The following is a 22,104-nucleotide window of genomic DNA, read 5'->3' as shown; positions in this document are numbered from 1 at the left end:
CTTCGGTTTGCTTCTAACAGTCGGCAGAACAGCACTGATCAGTGGCTAACCAGCTTGGCACATGGCTTGACATTCTGGGCTCACTTGTATGTGTTCACTTCCTTATAAAAGACATGTGCTTTCAGTCACAGCCATGAACTATTTCCAAAGCAGGGATAAACATTGACAGAGTATTTAAGATAAGATTTGACCACAGTGACTCGAGAAAATAGCATTCTGATTTAAAGTGAATCATTCCATATTTTCAAACTTCAGTGTTTGTATGTAATGGCAACCAGGTATAAAGGGTGTCTGCAAAGTTCCAGGACTGATAGCAGAAAAGTATTTTCAACTTTAACAACAAATGTTTACTCCTTCAACAATGTGACCTCAGCTCTCTTTTGTGTTAGGCTGTCAAGCAATGAGGAGAGGGAGTGAATGGAAAGAAAAGTAATTGCCGCTGATGAGTCTTCGAGTCTGACCCATAGGCCAACGCCTTCTGTGGAAGAGTTCGACGTCACCAAGACCAGTGTCATATTAATGGTAAGAACGTGTTCAACGAAGTCAATACTCTTTTCATTGAAAGTGAAAGTGCCCACACAACATGTACTGACTGAAAATACACGCACAACTTTATACTGCAGCTTGATTTGCAATGAATATAAATTTAATGGCCAGCTGTTTGATAGCAGGACTATTAATTTGTTGTATTTTAATTTCTCTGTTAAAAATAGTCCCCACCAGTATTTAGATTATTCCAAGACATGAATTCTTACACACAGCACATTTTTATTCTTAAGTGTTTGAGAGCCAGACAAATTGCAAGTAATTGTGTGTAGTCTAAATGAGTGTTGTTGTTTTTTTAAATTCCATTGTCATTGGTCTGAAACCGAGCCTCTTAGTCTTCAATAGCCTGAGGTATCCGATTGGTACCTATGCCTCTTCATGCTGCACATTTAATTGTCCTTCCATCAGTGTTTTTCTTCTGCACAGACGTGTAAACAAATTTAAGTATTGGCGCCTTAAAACTATTCTAGCATGATGTAGCAATTTTAACATTTCGCTGCCTCTCCACCCCTGCGTTTTGCTCCACTGCTGTTAATTGTTTAAATCTGCACCAGTTTTATTTGAAAACACCGTGTCACCACACATGACTAGTTAGGAGATGCCTTTAAGATAAGGACACACCTTTTACTTTGCATTTCCCAGCAAACCAAGCCCAAGTTTTAAATGATGACGAGTGGGTTGTCAGTGAATAGAGCTTTATATCATAGCAGTAGACTAATATCCTGTCATTTGAAACACTTTTTAATTATCTTGTGATTTAAATTCAGGTGACTGCAACAAAACAAGATTGGGAAATTTTAAAACAAATATAAAAAATTGTAAAACTATATATTTTAAATGGCAACAAAACAATGACACTTTAAAATTATTGTGCATATATACCACCATGACATTTGTACTTAACACTCATGTCCCATCCATTGTTGTTGTTCTACCCTTTATAATTCACTTTGTCTTCAATAAGTCAGCCATTATCCCAAAGCCAGGATTACAAGTGTTGTCTTCCAGTTAAAAGGCCAGCTGTAAATGAAGACCAGTCAATACAATAAGATGGATGACACCACTGATTTAGACACTGAGGGCTTCCCTTTGTTTCGATCGATACAAAGCCAGATTCCACATGTAGCCATTGTCTTCAAACATCCAAAATGGCATCTCTCCATCACTTGCCTGCTCTCTCGCTACTCACTCAGCTACGTAAAAGGTCATAACTCAAAGTGCCATTATTTTGAGTGCGGCATTAATGGAATCAATATTTTGACACATTGCCCTCCCTGTGCAGGTAATTGGTGTCACAGGTAAGCTTAATCGAGTTGTGGAGGAAATGTGAAACGGCTGGTAATAGGATGAAGGCCAAAGCAGAAGTCGTATGGCATTGGCGTTGTCCCATAGAGCCCACTTGAAGAGAAAAAAAAAAAAAAGAAGTTTCATACTGTATATTTCCTGGCCTCACAATATATTTGTGACAGATTTTTTGCATTCTTATTTTAAGGTAAAGTGTTTTTTGTGCTTAAACTAATATTCACTTCCCCTAAACCGTGCAAAAGTCTACTTTTACTTTTCCCCCACATAGTAATAATATTGACATTAAAGTAGTAAACATAGTTTCAATTAGAAGGCTTATGCTACAAAATAACAACCCAAACCTGATACTATACACTACACTTGAAAAGTTGGTGCATGGATCAATCTTGTATGGGACCTTATTCAGCCACATGACATAAACAAATTGCTCGACATAACTCAGAGACAAGACCCGCCACATTAATTGACATACTTTTCCTTTACCTTGCTGCCCATTAGATCCTAGCTTGCAAGACATGCCCAGTCCATTTATCAACCTGGAACAATGCTTAAATTGTTTAAATGGTACTTGTTTTTACTTTTGGGATGCTTTGAGTAAGTGTGCTTTTTACTCTGTTTTCAAATTGCCCCAGCCTGTTTCACTAGAGCCCTCATGGCCTGAGATTACATCTTGTCCGAGTCTCTAAACGGGGAACGTATTACAGACTGACTGGAAGAACCTCAAGAGACACATTTCATTGTAAAAAAAAATACTCAGGATAGTCTTGGGGTGGCCTTGACCGTTCTCGTTCTGGCATTAAAACTCATTTGTGGGGAGGGTATACACGAAGTGTTGCCATCAATGCACACTCTTGCAACTTCACACACACACACAGAGAAAGCATAAAGTGTTTCTGACCCTCATGTTTCAGAGGTCACACTCAGACTTTTGTTACTCTGTCATGTCAAATGCCCCTATCAGCTTTCCCCATCCCATACATTTACCTGACTGAGGTGGTTAAACAAAAATGCACTGAGAGGTGGTGGCCCTGAACTTTGACCCCATAGAAGGGCACATACAAATGTCAACCCAATAACGAGCTTCCTTCTCAGAGCAACAAATTGCCTAAACAGCAGCAGTCACTGGCAAGCAAGTCACTGGCTGGATCAGGAAAGAGGAAGGTGGCGAAGAGTGCTGCCACAAAACTATGATGTTGAAAATGAGTGATGTAATAAACACTCAACAGGAATTAGTATCACTCAATGAGCAAAGACAGTACCCTTACCAGTTAAGCAAAGAATGGTGCACTTATCAGCAATATAATATAATATAATATAATATAATATAATATAATATAATATAATATAATATAATATAATATAATATAATACATTTTCTTCATTTTTCCATTCGCATTTTCCTTAAAATATTATTGCCCACAGTTGAGTGGTTGGAAAATATTTCTGTCCAACTGCAGACATTTTAACTACCCTCATCTGTAGTGATTTATACAATTTCACATTCACACTTCTTCTGTCTCTGCATCGGTGGTGATAGAATTTCCTTCTTTAGCAGAATGTGTGTAGTGAAAGGCCATATGATAGAGGTAGACATGCTGCATCATGAAGTCATTATGCTGAACTAATTACTAAGGGCTCTTGGTCCAATTCATGAGCGGAACGGAACCATGCAAGATGGGATTTAGCATAACCACAATGCTACCTACAGCACCCTCAATATGAAGACAAATAAAATACATATGACTTGGCAGAGAGTGCACTCTGGGCTTTTCAATATCCAATACAGCCAAATTAAACTTTTCACAATACAACCTGGTTCATTATTTATTTTTCTCAATTCCAGTGACAATTGCTGTATATTGTATATTATATTTAGAAATTATATTTCGTCTTCACAGTGCCTAGTCAGAGCAAAGTTAACCTATGTATATTTACAACTTGTGACAAAACATAATTACAAATTATGCAGTTGTTTGTAGTTCCTATAAAATATTCCAAGTACTAACTCTGGCATTGCATCTCATCTTGTGTAGGTGTTTCTCGGGAAGTGTCCAAATGATTTATAGCTGTATTTTATATAGCCTCCTGATGTGAATTTATTAAACTAACCATACGCACAGCCAAATATGAGAGGCTGGGCACGCGATTAAAAAGTATTTCAAATATGCGGCCTGTATAAGAAACAGAAATGGAACTCTAGAGTTGGTACGTAATCTTATATAAGACTGAAATGCTATGAATAGTTTCTCAACAACACTACTGTTTTACATATCAGAGGACCTCTTGCATCTTCCTAGCAAATTGGATAATGTTTTACTACATTTAATACATTCAAGTATCACTGTGGTATGTGAGTTTTTATTTTTTAGGCACATCCAGACCATTTGTGTACATCCAGATTCTTCCTAAAACACCCGCAAGCACTCAGGCTGCAGGGACACTCACGTCGCCACACTTTGATGTGGCCAAGCGTCTCTATTATATGAGCCTCAAGCGTATTCTCTCCAAATGGCTCTTGTGCTTTTATGTTAAATAATGAGTAGAGAGGCTTGGCCTGCTATCAATTGGCTTAGCCATTATCACTACTATGTTTAGAGCGATGTGCTTAATGTTGGGGTTGAGCCATTCTATTGTTTTGGCATCAGTAACCACTTGCGGTGTTTGCAGTAATCCTCACACCCTCGTCACCGCTATAATTGGCTAACGTTTGAATGCACTCTGAAAGCTAAACTTTCTGTGCTCGGGAGGGGAAATACTGTGAATTGGTGATTGCTTTAATCCCACATTGTTTCAAATTGCTTGAAGTTAAAGACATTTTAACTAATTTTATAAAAGAGCAACTTAGTTATTAAAACAGAATACGTTTTCTGCAGATAATTGCTCTGAAATCATTGTGACAATTGTCACATGGTCTTTATTTCCAATCACATCAGTTTTGTTGTTGTTACCAGGATTAAGCAAATTTTGTTAAATGGTAGGCTAACTAGAACACATGTACATCTCTCAGTTGAATTGTGTGGAGTCGTCTTAATGCTCAATGGGAGCTTTTTGCTTATTTTCCATATTTTCTTTCCCCTGTAAATAATCAATGATGATACCAAAATCGTGGCTTATGCAAATGTTTCTCTTCCATCTATAATGTCACTGCAACATAACAAGCATACTTGCAAAACACTCTTTTCAATCAGTCAAACAGGTTTAAATCTTGGAATTATATTCCCCCCTCTAAATACCGCCAATGGCTTCCCACTGTCTGTGGAGTTTCAATTATGAGGCAAATTCATCAGCAGTGAGACAATTATGGAGAGCCTGAAGCAAAATGATAACTGACAGTTATGAAATAACTGAAAATGTACATGCATGCAGAGATGATAGACAGCAGAAAATGATGGCATGGTCACATTATATTTTAAATGACTGTTAGAAATCTTCTCATCTGAAGAGCTTCAGCTTCTCAGTAGATTTAATTTCCGGTTTGTTAATAGATGGATTCAGTAAAAAAAAAAAAAAAAAAAAAAAGGTAAAATATTGGTTTCAAGCTCGAGCAGCCCGATCATTAATCCTGATTTAAAAAGAACAGTGCGTAATTAGCACGGCGTTGGAATAGCTGTTGGTGGGATGCATGCCAACAAATTCTTCATATTTGTGTCAAACATTTGCAATATATATCTCGCACAGTAATGTCTACATGATTTGTATACATAATTGATGACAGTTTGGCTGCTGATGTTTTCCACACTACGTCGTAGCTTAGTTGTGTGAAAATATTGATTGTGTGGCAATTACATTTTTTGTCTTTGCTTATCTCAGCAGTTACAAACCAGCAGGCTCTCTTAGACTCTCTAACATCCCTTCGCTTGTTTTTTCTGCACTCCTGACAGAATGCTGATAATTAACTCTCTCATTGGCCATGGAAGCTCATTAATAACTCGTCACCCTCCAGAGAGACAGCATGTCATTGATTCGATTCTCACCCAGGGTATAACCACGGAGACCTCCAGTGGCTCTTTGCTTACCTCAGCCTCCCTGGTGGGATGTTAATAAGCTGGCTCAAGGAAGAAGGTTTTTGCTGACACATTCCTTGTTCAGAAATAGGAAGGAGTTTTTTTATAGTTAATGTAACCCTCGTTTATTTAACCAAGGGTCACATGCTGTTGAGATGCATGTTGAAAAACATCTTTTGCATAAACACTGAAGATGCAATATATTGCTCAGTTATGAGTGGGGGCCTCCGATTTGCTTCAAGTGTCATGGAGAGTTTTACTAACAGGTGGTAGGGTGAGCATGCTCGACAGCCTACTTGATAAATAAAATATAATATGGTAATGCCACTCTGGAGTAAAGGAGACATGATTGATGCTGACTCGGTCTGCATTTAGTGTGAGGAAGCGGCAGACGTTCACATACTAACATATGCACATCAAAAGCATGACGGCAGTGAATCCTACCCATTTAAATGTGTGCATGTTTAAATTCCTTCAGCAAGCTCATTTGCATACATGTCTGCTTACAAATTCAAACATGCTTATGTGTGAAAATGAATGCAAATGATATGAAATGACTGGTACCAATACTTTCTTGGCTGAGGATGGGAGGCTGACCAAATTCTCACTGGGTGTATCCTGTTACCTTTCGCAAGCCTTGGCCTGGACAGATGTTGGACAGTCACTCTACCATCAAGCAAAAATGAGGAATGTGCATTTCATTAGGAAAGAGATGCTGATGGTAGGCGCTAGATTAATCCTTGTCTGTTTCGCATACAGACTCTCGTTTAGACATTCAGGAAAACAAACAAGCGCTCTGTGTCCTCATATAACGCACAAAATTGGGAGGCGACCTCGAGTTAAAGGTCACCAGACCAGAGGGCATCGATGCTTGAATATGTGAGCCTCAAAATTTATTGTTTGATGTGCCGTCAGACAGCGTCAGTCTTGTGTGTCAAATCCTGTGGTGCCAAATGGATTTTATTTTTATCAGTTTATCAGAAAAAGAGTATTAGCTTCCAATTATAACAAAAGCATGAGTTTATCAGAGGCGCAGATTCAATTTTGCCAGGGTTACCAAGGGCCAAATTATCTGTGACCTCTTGAGAAAGGTCAATGCATGTCCTAGCCAAAATAATAGAAATGAATAGCCTTTAGATCCCCAATGGAGACACCGTTTTACTGCAATAAAGAAGAGCGAACGATAATATAACAATCCTAAAATATATAAGTATTATACATATACATATTTACAACAGGCAATGGCAGAAAAAGAGTTTGAGGCAGCTCTACGTGGTCATACTAGATACAGTACATAAAAGTGAAATAAAGCAAAAATAGTCATCATTGCAGGAATGATAAATTAACAAATAATAAATAAAATAAATAAAATTAAATTGCATTACAATACTAGTATCCGAACTATATGAGGGGCTCATCTTTGTTTCTATTCATTTTTAATTCCTCCACCACTCGATCGCAGAGTGAATCTGTCATTTGAAGTTGTCAATCACAGTTCTAAAGAGAGGGCCAGCACAAGGTTAATATATGACAAACAAACAAGAAAGAAGGAGTCCCTGTGTTCTGCCATGATACCTGCCTGCTCATGGGAATCAGGCCCAGATGTGTTATGGGTAACTCCCGGTGTTAGCGGCAAGTTTGGGGGTCATGCTGGGGTGGCTTAGTGCACCCCTCATTGCACACAGCTGTGCTTGCCATCCAGACACCTCTCACCTTTGACCTCATGCCCCCTCGGTACACCTTTGGCAGGAATGCCGGATGATTGGCTACTTTGCGTTCCTTTTCATTTCCTCTTGCTACAGTCTTTACTAACAGCTGTCCGAGCATCCTGATGCACTACAGGCGAGAAAGAAACTTCAGCTTAGTCATTAATTATGGATGGATTTGAAAGCAATAGTAAATCAATAATGTCTGCTCTGGAATACACGTGTAGTTATGCAATTAATTAGCCATTAAGTCATAATTGCACCCTGATCGCCTTTTTATGCTGTCTATTGAGATGACTTCCAACACAGTTAACCACCCGCAGCGAGCTTGGTTTCAAACTGAAAGGTCATTTATGGTTGAAAACCACAGGGATGGAATACAATTACTTTCAGAGGGCTTTCAGTGTGACAATCTGAGCCATGATCTTAGAAACGTTGAGACTAAGTACCGTAGAACAAGTGTTGTTGTTTTGAAGCGAGACCAAATTACAACATGTTGTGTCCCTTGGCACAGTTGGGTTCATTAGTCATTACCGTTGCAGTTCTGGCAAATTTACAACACACACTGGAACTTCAGTGCAGGGATCAGTGATAACATTCTGTGCTGACAGAAGTCTATTCGATGTAATTTAACATCTTTCTCTGGAATTTGGCCTTCATTCACATATTTACATACTGTACCTTTGGGTATAGTCTCCTTCAGAGTACCACATCAAAAGTCCTTATTAAATTAAAATGTGAACAGAACTTGACAGAGGGGCCCTTTTAGTAGTTGCACTCATTTGCTAAAAACAAACTTAGCAAACACTGGTTTTTAATTTTTTTAATAATTGTCGAGTACCCAGAAATGAGAAAATCACAGTGGAATATGTTTCATAAACAATAATTGCTTAGTGTTTACGAATTAGAGGTCGACTTTTGAAATGGTCCAGAAATGATTCCCCTTGTTCAGTTTTGATTCCTGACGTTTTTTTTTTTCTTCATGGGATTTAACAGTGTGGCGATGATGGTATGTCTTCACTGGTGTATCAGAATTGAGAAGATCCAGATAGTCAGTTCGATATAATACGGTTGTGTATTAAAAGTCAAATCTTTTTCCTCAGTGACAAAACAAAAACGATTTTACCCCAAAATATAAAGCAAGCCCTCCTTGTGACCAACTCTCCTCGTTTATGGAAATGAGATGCGGATTTAGTCTGCCATGGATGATGGATTGAGGCAGTGGTGTAGATGAGGTGAGATGTGAGACGCTCACTCGCTGCTGAGTCCAAATGAAGATGAAAGAGAAACGTTTAAACTATGTGCCTTTGTGTTTCATCTCCTTCGAGTCTGGGCCTCTGTTGTTCCTCACATGGCTGGGACAAATCCATTAGCTGCGCTGTATCTCGGCTACTGCAGGCGTCACCTTAGCTGCTGTCACTCTGGCGGCAAGTGAAAGAGACAGCCACAGATAATGGCGGAGACACAGACATGAACCAAATAAAAACAAGTAAATGCTGAGTGTCTCTAATATTGGCTACTAAAATTAGAACTCATTCAATATCATGAATAAATCATGCAGGCAGATGAGTTTGATACAGACCATTTTCTAGTATATGAAAACACTCCACACAACACTAGCCTCTTGAAGTCCTATGATATTCATGAACTAGGCATGCCATTAAAAAAGGAACCAAAGCATCAAAGGTCATCAACGGGAAATTCTGTCACGGTTGTTCACCTTCACCACGTCCTACACAAGGTGTGACAGAATAGGGAAGTTGGCGATACTGAAGTGCTGAAAGGAGGACTGATGGTGCAGGAGGGTGACAGGGGAGAAAAGGATCGGATCTACCCTCAAACATGCATTTATTTTCTTCAAGACACGTCTGGGTAACTTCATAGCAGCATTTGTGGTTCATTTACTAAGAACAGCTCGTCATTCAAGTATCCCATCGAATGTGTCGTGTTCAAACTTATCCAATGCCCTAATCCGAGTTTCTTTAAATCGTGAAACTACACTTTCCTCAGGTTCTTCTCATTTAGTCAACCATATTTTGACAGCAAATTTAGTGTTTTTAGGAATATTCTAGATGCGATCTTAATCCACGTCCCTTTGCTGCTCTTTTTGACCGACTTTGCACCCTCAACCCTTGCATTATTCATCTTGAGATGGAGTCAGACAAGATGCACTTTACAGTATTATTTTCCACACCTTTGGTCTTCATCCAGCTAAGTGCGGCAAGAAAGCCCTGATGGCACAAGGTGTTGTTGACGGAGGAAATTTAGACATTGAGGACAAAAACTGACCAAGCAAGAGGCTGCAAATGGGTAAATGTCCAAGTACATTTTATGTCTTGGCTACAGCATTGTAAAATAAGAGGCTGCCAGACAGACGCCGTATTTTGTTTCACTCTGTTGGAGCAATACATAATATTAGCTAGTGTGCTATGTCTAGCAAGTCGCATTGAATAAATCTAGCTCTGTAATGGTTCAAACAGAGTAAAGTAGGCTCCTATTGAATTAATCCCCAGCTAATAGATGTAGTTTATGGCATCCCTTGACGATTAGATGTTTTTCTGTATTTTTTTTATTGCAAGCCATGAGACGAGTTCCTTTAATGCTATCACTTTAATGTAAGTAGTAAGACAGTGTTAGCAGATCTAACACAATCAGGTAAAATAATTTAATTAGACCAACAAAGCATTACTCTCACCGGGCACTTAAGCAGTCTGGTATCATAACATCAAATTGATGACATAAAACAAATATTTGGGACACATCATTCAAAAATTGCACGACATCGTCTATTTTAGGTAAAAATGCAATCATTTAAAAAGCTTATGGATTACTTCTCAATCATGTTATGTTCATTATTTACAGACAGGTCTATATGACAATAGAATTTCTTGCTCCAAACCAGCAATTCCGACATTGACACTGAATCTGATATTGTTATTCCACTGTGTTTCCCTAGAAAGTCTTTTATTTCATTCCTAACTACCAAACCTGCGACACCGCCTTTATGTTACCCACGCCCTCCAGTCTACAACTGTGTCCTCGTCATGGCAAATTTACTGTGGCTGAACAAATTTGTATGCTCATACATTTTTTTTTTTGTCTGACATAGCAACACTTAGTTATTCCAATTGCCATAACTCTGGTGTCTGATGTTTTCCTTTTAGAGAGCGTGTCTGATACCAGATCCGTAGATCACAATAGAACCATTCCAGTGATTGATATTTCCCGCAAAGCCTCCTGGGATACTATTTTTTCACATCTAGAAAAGGGGAACATTTTTGTTTCTACAAATGAAAACAAATGGAGTCAGATGGGAAATTGTAGACGGATAGAAAAGGATCACTACTTTGTGGTTCCATGTCAGCCACAAGGTCACATGCCAGAAATCAGGATCCCCCACAGCGAGGCGAGCTTTTTTGTTTCGACGGCGGTGCATTTTTAGTGCTCTCAGGGTTGCAACAATCATGGAAATTGGCCAGCTGAAAATGGTCCAGTGGTTCCCACTGGCAGGCGCCACCCTTGACATTCACTGCAGTATAAACTCAGCTGTGCCTGACATTTAAATTTCATTCATGGAAAAAGCACAAGAACCCACAATCCATGAAATCGAGCAGTGCCCTAGTCTTTGGGTCACAAACACAAATGCTTGCTTTATTGTGGGATTTTTCACTTTAGCCTAGAGGTATTAGGCCAATTACCTAGTTAAGTAATGTGTCTCCTTAACTGACTAGCCTGGTAGCCCAGAGATGGGCATGGAATTAAATCATGAGGCAGTAGTTAAATAATTGGGAGATTGTGAAGTAATGTGTTTTATTGTCTGAAGCATAATTTTAGGGCTCTTTTCTAAAGCATCCAAAACAACCTTCAATACCAGATGGTTAGGGCAAACATATGGAAGGAACCACTAGTTTCTCTTAATTTTACTCTCGCTGTGATGTTCTTAAAAACACAGAGGCCATAATCTTTTACACCATGTTATCAGGCGGGGGAATGAAAGCGGTAAATTGTTTACTTCAAGTGTGCAGAGTAAGTTAATGGGAAAAAATGTTTGACCAAGAGGTTGACCAATATACTTTCAATAAAAACACAGATCAATACCAAAGTTGGTCTAGAGCTGGATCTACTTATAATTTGATAGCCACACAATTTTTATACAAAAGTGCCCCAGTGGTTAAGTATACTAGTGCGTTCCTCACAAGGAATGTGAGAGTTCGGGGGACCCTAGAAAAAGATTTTACTCATAAAAAGGAAAACAAAAGGTAACGTTCAGCACCAAAAACTTCACTATGCACAAAAAGGCCATTTGTGTTTGGTAGAATATTTTTTATAGGAACAATGCTTCTTGGCAATAAATCTTACGTTGGTGGAAAACTTGTTATAAATGGCACCACATTTGTAAGAAACAGGCATGTGTGGTTTGTGCCCATGAATAATGACACACATCTCTGTGACAGTCAAACATCTTATTTTGGTGTTCTTATTGACTCTTGTTTGGTGTATTGAAGTTTAAAGAAACAAGACATACAAGCAATATAACCATTATGCATTTAAAAACAGGCAGCTTTTAGAAACATTGTTTATTTATTTTAAATAGTCTGATGTAAAATATGTGTATTCATTCAAGGAAGGTTTCTCCATGTTATTTTCATCCTCAATTTCCATATCACACGCAGGTAAGTAGGTTAGTCTGTAAAATTCTATGCTTTAAATCTAACGTGCCAGTCTTCCAGATTACAGATAAAGACCCAATTTCATACGGCTATGACTGACTTCATCAGACATGTGTGTTAAATTACCCAGAGTACTCGCCGGGTCCTGTCATGGCGACTGCGATGTGGCCATCTAATTACTCCTGGCTGGCAGCTTGGCATTGTCATGGCGCCTGCATTTTACCTTGTGTTTCATGTGCCAGTCAATTACCCCAATTAATCTGGTGAATAAAAACAACACTGGAGAGTGTTTTGGGTAAATCCAAATGGCCATTTTCTTGGGCATTATACGCATTACCGTTAATGAATCCAAGCTGCTGCCTATCTGAGCATTTTAGTCGGATATTTGTCTTTTTTTGCCAACGGAGATCATGATTAGTATGTGCTGGCAAGACGTGCACAGCTTGTTTGGACTCTCTGTTGCTCTTGTGACAATATTAACTAAAGCAAAGGGGTGAAGAAGACACACTGAGAATAACGTACTTGCAGATGCAGACGATCATATCTTCAGAGTCCAAATCCAGAGTTAATTTTTTTTATAAGACGTGCATGCTTAAAATCAACTTTCACAAAAGAAGCGTGTTGCACTAAACCAGTGATCCTTAACCGGGGGTGCTTCCTAGGGGGTGCGATGATACCCTTGGGGAAATTTACAATTTTTCGAGGATAATGGTCGGGTAACCGAAAAAAGTGAAAAATTCTGGAAATCAAGAAGTCATTGTGTTAATTGGCATTAGGGATAATGCTAATTAAGCCTTATAGCTGTAAAGTAAACCAATTATCATTATAATAATTATTTAGAGTTAGGGTTAGGGTTAGGGTTAGGGGTGCGAGAACTGGTTGGTGAATTGAATGGGGTGCAAACAAGGAAAAAGGTTAAGAACCACTGCACTAAACACTCAAAACATTTGCTGTGAAACAACAAGAAATGGTGGATTGATCTGATACAGCAGTTATGTGGGATTTTGTGGAATGCATTTTCATTGTACTGCGCCATTTAAAGCAATAATCCCTTCAGGCCATTTGGACTTCTGTCTGAATATATAAATCTGCAAGATAACCAGCTGCTGGGTTATTAGCCAGGACATTCTTTTGACCAATCTTGTTAAACCTCCTCACCTTTTTTGTCTGTCAAAGATGAAGCCAATTTTGCTGATGGGTTAGTGTCAAGAGAACTGACCACATATGGACCAGAAGACCAGATCAAAGCATATTGTGGTGAGGTCTGTTGCTCCTTGGGTTACATAAATCCCCTTTTCATGCTATTTTCAGCAAATGCGGTTTTTGTGCGTGAGCCTAACATTGATGTTGATCAAATATTTATTTTACAGTATTGCTTCTACAAAGCATTTGTTCTTGCTATGAACTAATTTATTATTGAAGAAACTGCAGACTATTGTAAGACTGCTGAAATCAGATTTTCCCACCCTGTACCTAATCTGTGTAGGATCATGGAGGCTCTTGTGATTTTGTGATGCAATTTTGTCAATCATTAAAATTTCTTAACAACAAGATCTGTCTACCCAAAACACGCCTCAAACAAAAAAGTGCCCCTGGTTGATTGACGTTAATGACTTTTATCTCTTTATCTTCAGTTGTTCCAGTTGTCTCACACCCTCTCCAGAAAATTGGCCTGATTTTTTTTGGAGGGGGGGCATCTGATAAAGAGATATTTGAAACAAAACTCCACTGACCTTCCACTTTCTTTTTACTCTTTTGTCATCTGAGAGAGTTTCTGCTAGTTTCCTCAGCTGTTCCTCAGTTTCTGGCCTTGCGATAAGATGATCCAGCCTCATTCCCTTTACTCTCTGACCTCTCGGCTCCCACTGTAATTACCTTTAGTTTAATGTACCGCTGTCTCTCCAGGAGATGATGTCTCATTGTAGCTTGGAAAAGACGGCCTCCTCCCTAACACCATCACAAAAAAAAAAAGCTTTTCAAGAATATATTTACATTGGCGGTAAAGAAAATATCCATCTGGTAAGGAAATAAAATCTGTATAACGCAACACATAGAACTCTGGTTTTCATTTCCATTTAGAGGATACAGTAACTTCATGCTTTCCATCATGCATTTTTAACAACACTTATGGTGCTGCTAAACAGATTTCTTCTTAATGCAGATGTGAGAAGTATTGTCCATATTGTTGTGATGAAAAACATAAACGCCACCACTAGTTTGTGTTTTCTGTTAACAGACCCTTTGTCAGCATGAATCAAATACTTAAATCTGAATTTAAGGTCAGATTGTATGAAACATTTTGGGGCATTTATTGGTGCCTTGTCACAAAAGGGATACCCTTATGAATTATTAAAAGCTTGATTGAAAATAGGTGGCTTGCTTGATGCATCAGGGAAGGTTTCTTGTGTGCAAAGAGCGCAAAACAAGTCATACAAGTGATTGCTGTACCATCTTTCCTGATTAATTATTGAGCGTTGAGGAGATACTCCTTTTATAGCCAGCCATGACACTCACCTCTTTCCAATTAACCTGTTCACCTGTGGAATATTCCAAACAGCCATTGTTGTTTTGAGCATTGCTCAACTTTTTGGGTTATTTGTTAGCTACGTCTTAGTTTTTTAGAATGTATTACAGGCATCAAATTCAAAATAATAGAATATTCTCCTCAAACACACGCACACACGCAAGCACACACAATATTCTGTTTTTATTACATCTTACACATCGTCCCAACTTCACATATTGATACAAAACATCCCAGAAGAATGATCAGATAGCACAGTGACATCAAGGTAGTGCGGATTCAGGCGAATTACCTCACCATTTCCCCCCCATTTCTTCTTTGAAAAAATATGAACTCCATCCAAGACATTAATAGCAAATGGATCACATTTGGAGAACACCAAGTTTCTTTGAAAAGGGCAGTGACCAAAGCTAGACAGATTGATGGATGCCTAAGCAGTCCATCATGAGGTGGCCAAGTAAAAAATAAATAAAAAAGTTGATCCTGTCTGGCTCCTCGACTGCCCCTGAGTCAAGGTGGTGACGGGAAGGAGCGTGAATGATAGATGAAGATGCATGACTGCAGGCAGACCATCAGATTAGTGGTTAGTTGTATCTCATGTTGTAGTGTAATCAATCCCGTTCATCCTCCACTTGTTGGTTTGATCAGCTATCTCACAATGTCTCATCGCAATGATGGCCAGCCACTCATGCCAAAACTCTAAGAGTCTGCAATCATACAGCCACACAATTACCCAATTGCTTTTCATCTAAGCCATACAGAAACTATTTTCACCATTGTGGTAATAAAAGCCAGCCTTCAAGTTCTGCTGGTTTATCACACATCTTTTGCTGATTATTCTCTTTTACTTGTAAATGGGATGTGATACCCCAAGGATCCTCAATATTCTTGCCAGTGGCCAATGTTGCACCATTTTTGTAAACTCCATATAGCAGTACACATCATTTAGAAAGGAAAAATGTCATGTGTATGTTTTTTGTAGCTGGAGGAAAAGTGGGAAACAGCCCCTGCCAACAGCTTGATATAAACACATTCAATATTCAGGATTGTAGTCATGACTCAGCACAGCAATCACCCAGATAAACACAAATTAATTAAAACCTAAGAGAGAGGCTTAAGTCACTTTGTCTTCCTTTTCCATGCAAGAGAAATAAACAAACCAATCATAAAATACCCCAATCACAATGTCCCATTTCTCACAAAACATTTGGGGCAAAAGGCCAGCACTGGATTTTTTTTTTTTTTTAGAAATAGACCCATGCGTATGGGGAGAACTCTTAATGGAAAAAAAAAAAAAAATAGTTGTTCAACCCTGTGCTACACTGTAGGGCAGTCCAACAAGATGAAAGCAAGCCACACTAAATGCTGTAAAATGGGTAGATCATCAATGTTTACATTAACTATTTGACCAATATTCCTGGCAATCATAACCAACCACACATTTCCTGTATTGTTGCAAATCAAGAAGAAACACTCCTGATCTTTGCAAAAAAAAAAAATCATTTTAGCAATTTTCTTGAGTAGTTATCCAAAATTTAAATACTTTTTCTTTGTTACTGTAGCCAGGTAAAAACGTTTTAGTACTAAGGAGTAGAAACTGAAAATACACATTTGGTATCAGACAGTGACATTATTTACATTTCAATACCGTCTTGCTGCTGCCTGTTGTGTTGATAGTGTGTCTAGGTTGACGCAAAATCTGGTATAGTTTCACTATATAAACTCTGCATGACTGACACAGCAAAATAAACCTTGCAAAAAAAGTCAAGTTTTGAAAAAAGCAGCTGTTTTAAAGATGTTAGGAATGCACCTGAAATTAGCAGCTGTTTTTTCAGACTTAGGGTGGTGCCTCTGAGTTAATTGTCAAAGTTGTAGTGTAGTGACTTCTACAGATGTACATCTGGCAGCTATGGCGCGTGAAAGAAAAAAAATATGAAAGAAGAAGGCACCATTGGGCTTTAATGGGAATAAATGGCTTACCTGAACTACAGCAAACCACATCCTGTTCAGATTGCCCGAAGGTCCCCCGTCAATCTCGGCCACTAAATGGGCCTTTCACCGAGGAAAAGAATGTGTCAAAGTTAAGTGAAATGTTTATGTTATGGTTATGTTAAGGTGTGCAGAATTGGACATTAGGAGTCTGAGCTGCATCACACACGGGTACATTATGAGCTATTCTTTCCTGGCATGACTTTCATAGTATTTGGGAAACAAGTTTAGCATAAATCATGCCACCTACCCAAAGTATATTTTTATCATAAGTATCAATAGTAATTAATGCCATGTGTAAAGGAAGCTTAGTCATTGTGGTTTGGGAGTGCCATCCTAAGGTAGAGAACATCTTGCAGTAGTTTGTGGTGTGTGTGTGTGTACGTGAATGTGTGGTTGTGTCTATGTGTGTGTTTATGTGTTTGAGACTGGGCGGAAAGGTGGATCTGTTGTAAACTTTGTGGGGGAGAGGTGGAATGACCTAAACGGAAGGATTTGTTTCTCACACTTTCAAACAGAGGCAGAATGGCAGAAAAGGTCTTGAAGTGTAATTGGCAAATCAAAAAACTATTCTTTCGCTGCCAGTTCCATTTGCTGCTCCTCATTTATCTGCTGCAGCTCCAAAAGTTTCACCTCCGGTCAAATTTAATCTATGATTCTACAGTCTGTCTCTGCAGAATAGTTTTTTTTTCTGCCTATGAATCCATGCACAGCTTAATTGTTTTACAGAATGATATCATCTTTAAATGAGTAACTTGATACTAAGTATGGGGAATTGAAGTAAAATGCACAATTACACTTGTTCCAATATTTTCAATTATGATCAAATACGTATTTCTTACAAATTCCACTGTGCGTACGTACACGCGATGATGAACCGAGGGAGAAGGCAACTTCCGGTAATAACAGAAACGCATATACTGGCGTCACAGACATCCACAAAATAAATAAATAGGGAAAAAAAATACCAATAGTATTTTCCACATAAATTGGAGTACTATGCAAAAGTCTCAAGTCTCAAGTTATTTTAGCAATTCTACAATAACCATGTTTAAATAGAATGTAATTCATTGGAGCCCAGACCTACGTCAAAGAAGATCTGTCATAAAAAAAAAACAAGAATGAGAAGAATAGATGTTGAAATATGTTAGACTGCATTTTTTTCAGATAGAAAGGTAATGTGTAAAAAAAATATATATATATCTGTGAAGTATATGGACAATAAGGGATAAAATGTGTGCGCAACAGCTGTGAGCTGACAGGCAGAGGAGTTGAAAAAGAGACGTGTAAGTGAGTGAGTGAGCCTGGCAGGAGAAAGGGGGAGCTGGAGGACTGTGATGGAGGTCAGGGTGTCAGTTCCTCTTTCAATGCTGAGGTGACCTGGGTTGGTTGCTTCCCAGTTTGAAATAATGGAAGATAATCAAGGCATTACAACATTGTGACATTGTGTTTATCAGCCAGAGATGATGTTGATATATAGAGATACGTAGGTATATTATATTATATATTTTTATGATATACAATATTATTTAATCCTTAATTTTGATTAACATTTGAATCGTTTACACATCCTGCATGTCAACCAGTGAAAATCTGTTGGATGCACGTTACATGATACAATAAATGATTTTGGGTCCATGACAAGACTTCATGCATTGAGGCTACGCAGTAACTAGAGCACTGTGTGGACAAAACATACTGCTGCAATCCATTTGCGTTGAATGGTTTGAATTAACTTTTCAAACATGGGCCAGTATTTTCATTACATTGGTAATGCATTTTTTTGTTTTTTTACATTTGAGATACTCGTGTATCGAGATACTCGGGTATCCCGATAAAAAAGGTAAAGGTTGTTTGAAATATGAATCTGACCTGTATTTGATTAATAACAAATGAGATTACGCTAACGCCAAAGTCATCAATGTAAACTCAACCAACTGTGGTGTGTTTTTGTCATTGTGAGATTAATTATGACATTGTGTGCATTTATCAGTGAGTCAATTGGATTTAAGATGTTTATACAGCACACAACTCAATAACTTATTCATATGCAACATATAACACATATGCTTGATTGGACCAAATAATTTTGTCTTGGTGCAACATATTTATAGAGGTTTCTTAAGGTACAAAAACAATACTGTTCTTGCCAAGAAAGAATCATTTTTGCCGGGATGCTCAAGGTAGCTGGGGTCAAAATGTTCCTGTTCACCTCTTGTCGTATTTATCAAGCCCGTTTAATTGATGCGTGTCAAACTGAAAATCCCATTTGTTTTTGTAGTAGCTTTTGTATTACTTGTTATATCGGTGACATGACATAGAATAAGTAAGTACAGGATGAACACACCATGTTTGGTCTTGTAGAGTTACCGTTGGTTTTGAAAAGTGGCCACAACACCCCAGTGTAATAACTTATCATTATTAATATCCATGACAACAGACCACAGTGGTTTTATCCACTATGAAAGTGATCCCACCCTGCAACAAAAGGTTTGGCCTTAAAGCTCAACTTTTTGAACGATACAAATGAGTATGGTGTTTGTTTTTTGATAAGCAGCCTCCTCCTTATCGTGTTCCTTTCCTGGAAGACTTGGGCTATACATTGAGATGATGGATTGTAAAGTTTAAGTGTGTTAAGCCACCCGGCTCCACTTTCACCTCCTCAAGATTAACAGCAGCTTTCCCACCTTGGTGTGTAGATTCACATTTGTCAAAAATGTAGAGCTCGCACCACTGCGGTGATGTTATCTGAAGAACCTGGAACGATCCACATAACTTGTATGGCACAATTTGCAGAGATAAAGCTACTCTAAAACAATATTGCAAAACAACTTTATGTTATCTAACTTAACAGACGGGTACACTGTTACTTTGAAAAATATAGGTTTGGCTTATTTCAACTGCTTTGAGGGTGCCACAGGAAATGAAAGAATCCGCCATTTTCAAGCAGTGTTATGTGTCGTGATTGTTTGAGAGCATCTGGGTCACTTGGTGCTAATCCATCTAAGAGTCATCTGTGCTTTTCTCCCACTCACCTTTGACCTTCCTCAAGCTCTCTGGTCCCAAATTCATCGCTATTAAGGAGATGAGATGAAGCGGTGGGGCATTGTTGGAAAGAGCGGCAAGGTTTTCCTTCAGGTCTTTCCTGCGGTTCTGAGTGTTCGTAAACGTTTCCAAGCCTTGTGATCCTGCGGGGCTTTTTTTCCGACTGCAAATACGAGAGGGTGAGCACATTATTTGTTTTTGACTGACCACTAACACTAGAGAGGGTGACTCTTCCAGAGTAATAGCTTCCAGAGGGGGCTGTCAAATACTGTGAGAACACAAATCAGTTGAGGGAATGTAAGAAACAAAGTGTCACCAAGATGAGAACCTCCCTAAAATGTTCGCAAATTCTTCTCTCTTGTAATAGGCTGGTTTGGCCTTGAAGGACATTGGTACTGGGAATCTGAACCCCTGTTAACCTCCTAAAAGGTGCACTAAAATGTTTCCACTCGGGGCTTTGGGGACAGAAAAATAATTGGGTGGAATGTATGGTTAGCAAATCACCCAGGAGCTTTTAAATGAAGACCAATTTGGAGGCTGAGCCCATGTCCTATGCTGTCAAGGACCACGTCAGGCAGTATTTTGGTCCTAGATGGAGGTCACAGAGTGGCTTACGATGGCTTTGGTTCAACCTACTGCCACCATCCTGTTTTACAAGGGAGGGGTAGCGCAGGAAGCAGAATTTGGGACGTATTGGTCAGGACTAGGGAGGAGAAAGGGGGGTTAAGGGTCCGAGCCACAGCACAACGTCTCCATTTAGTCAAGCCAAAAACAGCTGCTTCTAAATATTCCTTGCAGGAAGCCTTAGGGACTTTGCCCTACTTCATTTCCCGCTGCTTTCCTCACCTTCATCTTGGTGAATATTCAACCCATTTCTTGACGAGTTGAGAAATATTTTCCCGTTGTAATGTCATACACAAGCTTTTCCTGCTTGCAACCTCAATGCAATCAAGAAATCTTCCACATGATCGTAGACTCCACGTCTTGTTCATTTCCTTCAACCGCCAACCTTTCTGTCACCATGCGGAAACTAAAATCCAAAGATCAGCCGCTAGTGAGCAAATAGACTGCGGACCACCCCGGTTCTCCTCAACTCGCCTCCCAAGCTCCGGTATCTTGCACAAATAAACCAACACAGATTTAATGACGACAAGCTTCAGGATATTTTTTGCTCGCTATATCAAAGGATCAAACACTTTAAAGAGGGCTTATGAAAGTGGTGTGTTTTTTTTTTACGAGATAAAACTGTAGAGATGTGCCGAAATATACACCGGGATTTTCATTGTCATTCGTAAAACAAAATCTTGCTTAATTCTGCCTGTATGGTTTAGACACTCATTTAAAAGAAACACGCTTTAATAAATAATTCCTGACAACAACCACGATTGCTTAGTTGAAGATTTAATGGGCTAATTTGAGTGACAGCCACCTGTGCAGGAAAAAGATATGGGCATTTTTATGATTAATTTCAGACTTTTCTTTTTGCTCCCATGAACCAGCTGTTTATTGTCGGGAACGGTTTACAGCCAAGGGAGGATTGAGGTCCTCTAACATAAACCATGGTCTCTAATAAAGATGGATGCTTGTTTTTTTAAAGCTCAACGCTGATGATTTTCTTGTTGATTTTTACCTTTCCGTTGGGAATACATACAGCATATATTTCAGCAGATCTTTGAGAGGGAACACTCGCGGCGCAGCAAAGCGGAATCGTGGACCCTCTCCAAACTGTTTACATAACTTAATCATCACCCTTGCTGATGGGACATGCTAAGTTTGTGCTGCTTAAGCCTGGGCTATGCTATTACTTCAAGGTTGAGCAGATGAAGGAAGATGTCCATCTTACTGGGAGAAAAAAAACGTATTTATTTCCTGTGTATTGGCAATTACAGCAGTACATCAATGTATGCATTATTCAGCATTTGCAATTTTCATTCACCGGGAATACAAAATCCAATCACTGTCTTCAATTGCTAAATGTGTCCAATTTACTGAGGTTAAAGTTGAAATTGCAAATAAACACAAGGTGTCTTAATGTTAAACAGACGTTGCTGAATGAGATTTTGCATATTCATAAACCCAGTGGTTTCACTTTATGGTGTTGGTTTATTACTTGTGGGTTACAGATAGAATAACACTTGTGCCAAAGCAGATGTGGTGTTTTGAGTACCTTGCATGCATTCATATACATTTAGGCTATTTCCTTTCCCTGATCTCACCAGCTACACCTCCTCATCTCTGGATAAGAGATGCTTGTGTATAAGTGAGCTGCCCAAACCACATATCAATGCGGTAATTGCGTATTGATGTCAGATGCA

The 22,104-nt window shown here is 38.8% G+C and overlaps 1 long non-coding RNA gene across 3 annotated transcripts; it reads right to left on the bottom strand.

Moving 5' to 3' along the window:
• Positions 1-7,130: 7,130 nt before the first annotated feature.
• On the bottom strand, positions 7,131-20,896 carry LOC148388326 (uncharacterized). 3 transcript variants are annotated; one of them, XR_015862310.1, is made up of 5 exons: positions 20,636-20,896; positions 19,780-19,952; positions 19,432-19,501; positions 13,965-14,178; positions 7,131-8,982 (listed from the first exon to the last, which is right to left on the bottom strand). It is a non-coding gene; the product is annotated as an uncharacterized LOC148388326 (long non-coding RNA). The 3 variants fall into 3 exon arrangements; XR_015862309.1 differs by having other exon boundaries at positions 7,131-14,178; XR_015862311.1 differs by lacking the exon at positions 19,432-19,501 and having other exon boundaries at positions 7,131-14,178.
• Between the last annotated feature and the right edge of the window lie 1,208 nt (positions 20,897-22,104).

Source organism: Syngnathus floridae, chromosome 13 (genome assembly GCF_059516105.1).
Source record: "Syngnathus floridae isolate MCC-2025c chromosome 13, RoL_Sflo_1.0, whole genome shotgun sequence".
Lineage (NCBI taxonomy): Eukaryota > Metazoa > Chordata > Actinopteri > Syngnathiformes > Syngnathidae > Syngnathus > Syngnathus floridae.
Note: the sequence above shows the minus strand (reverse complement) of the source record. Positions and strands in the feature narration are given on the sequence as shown.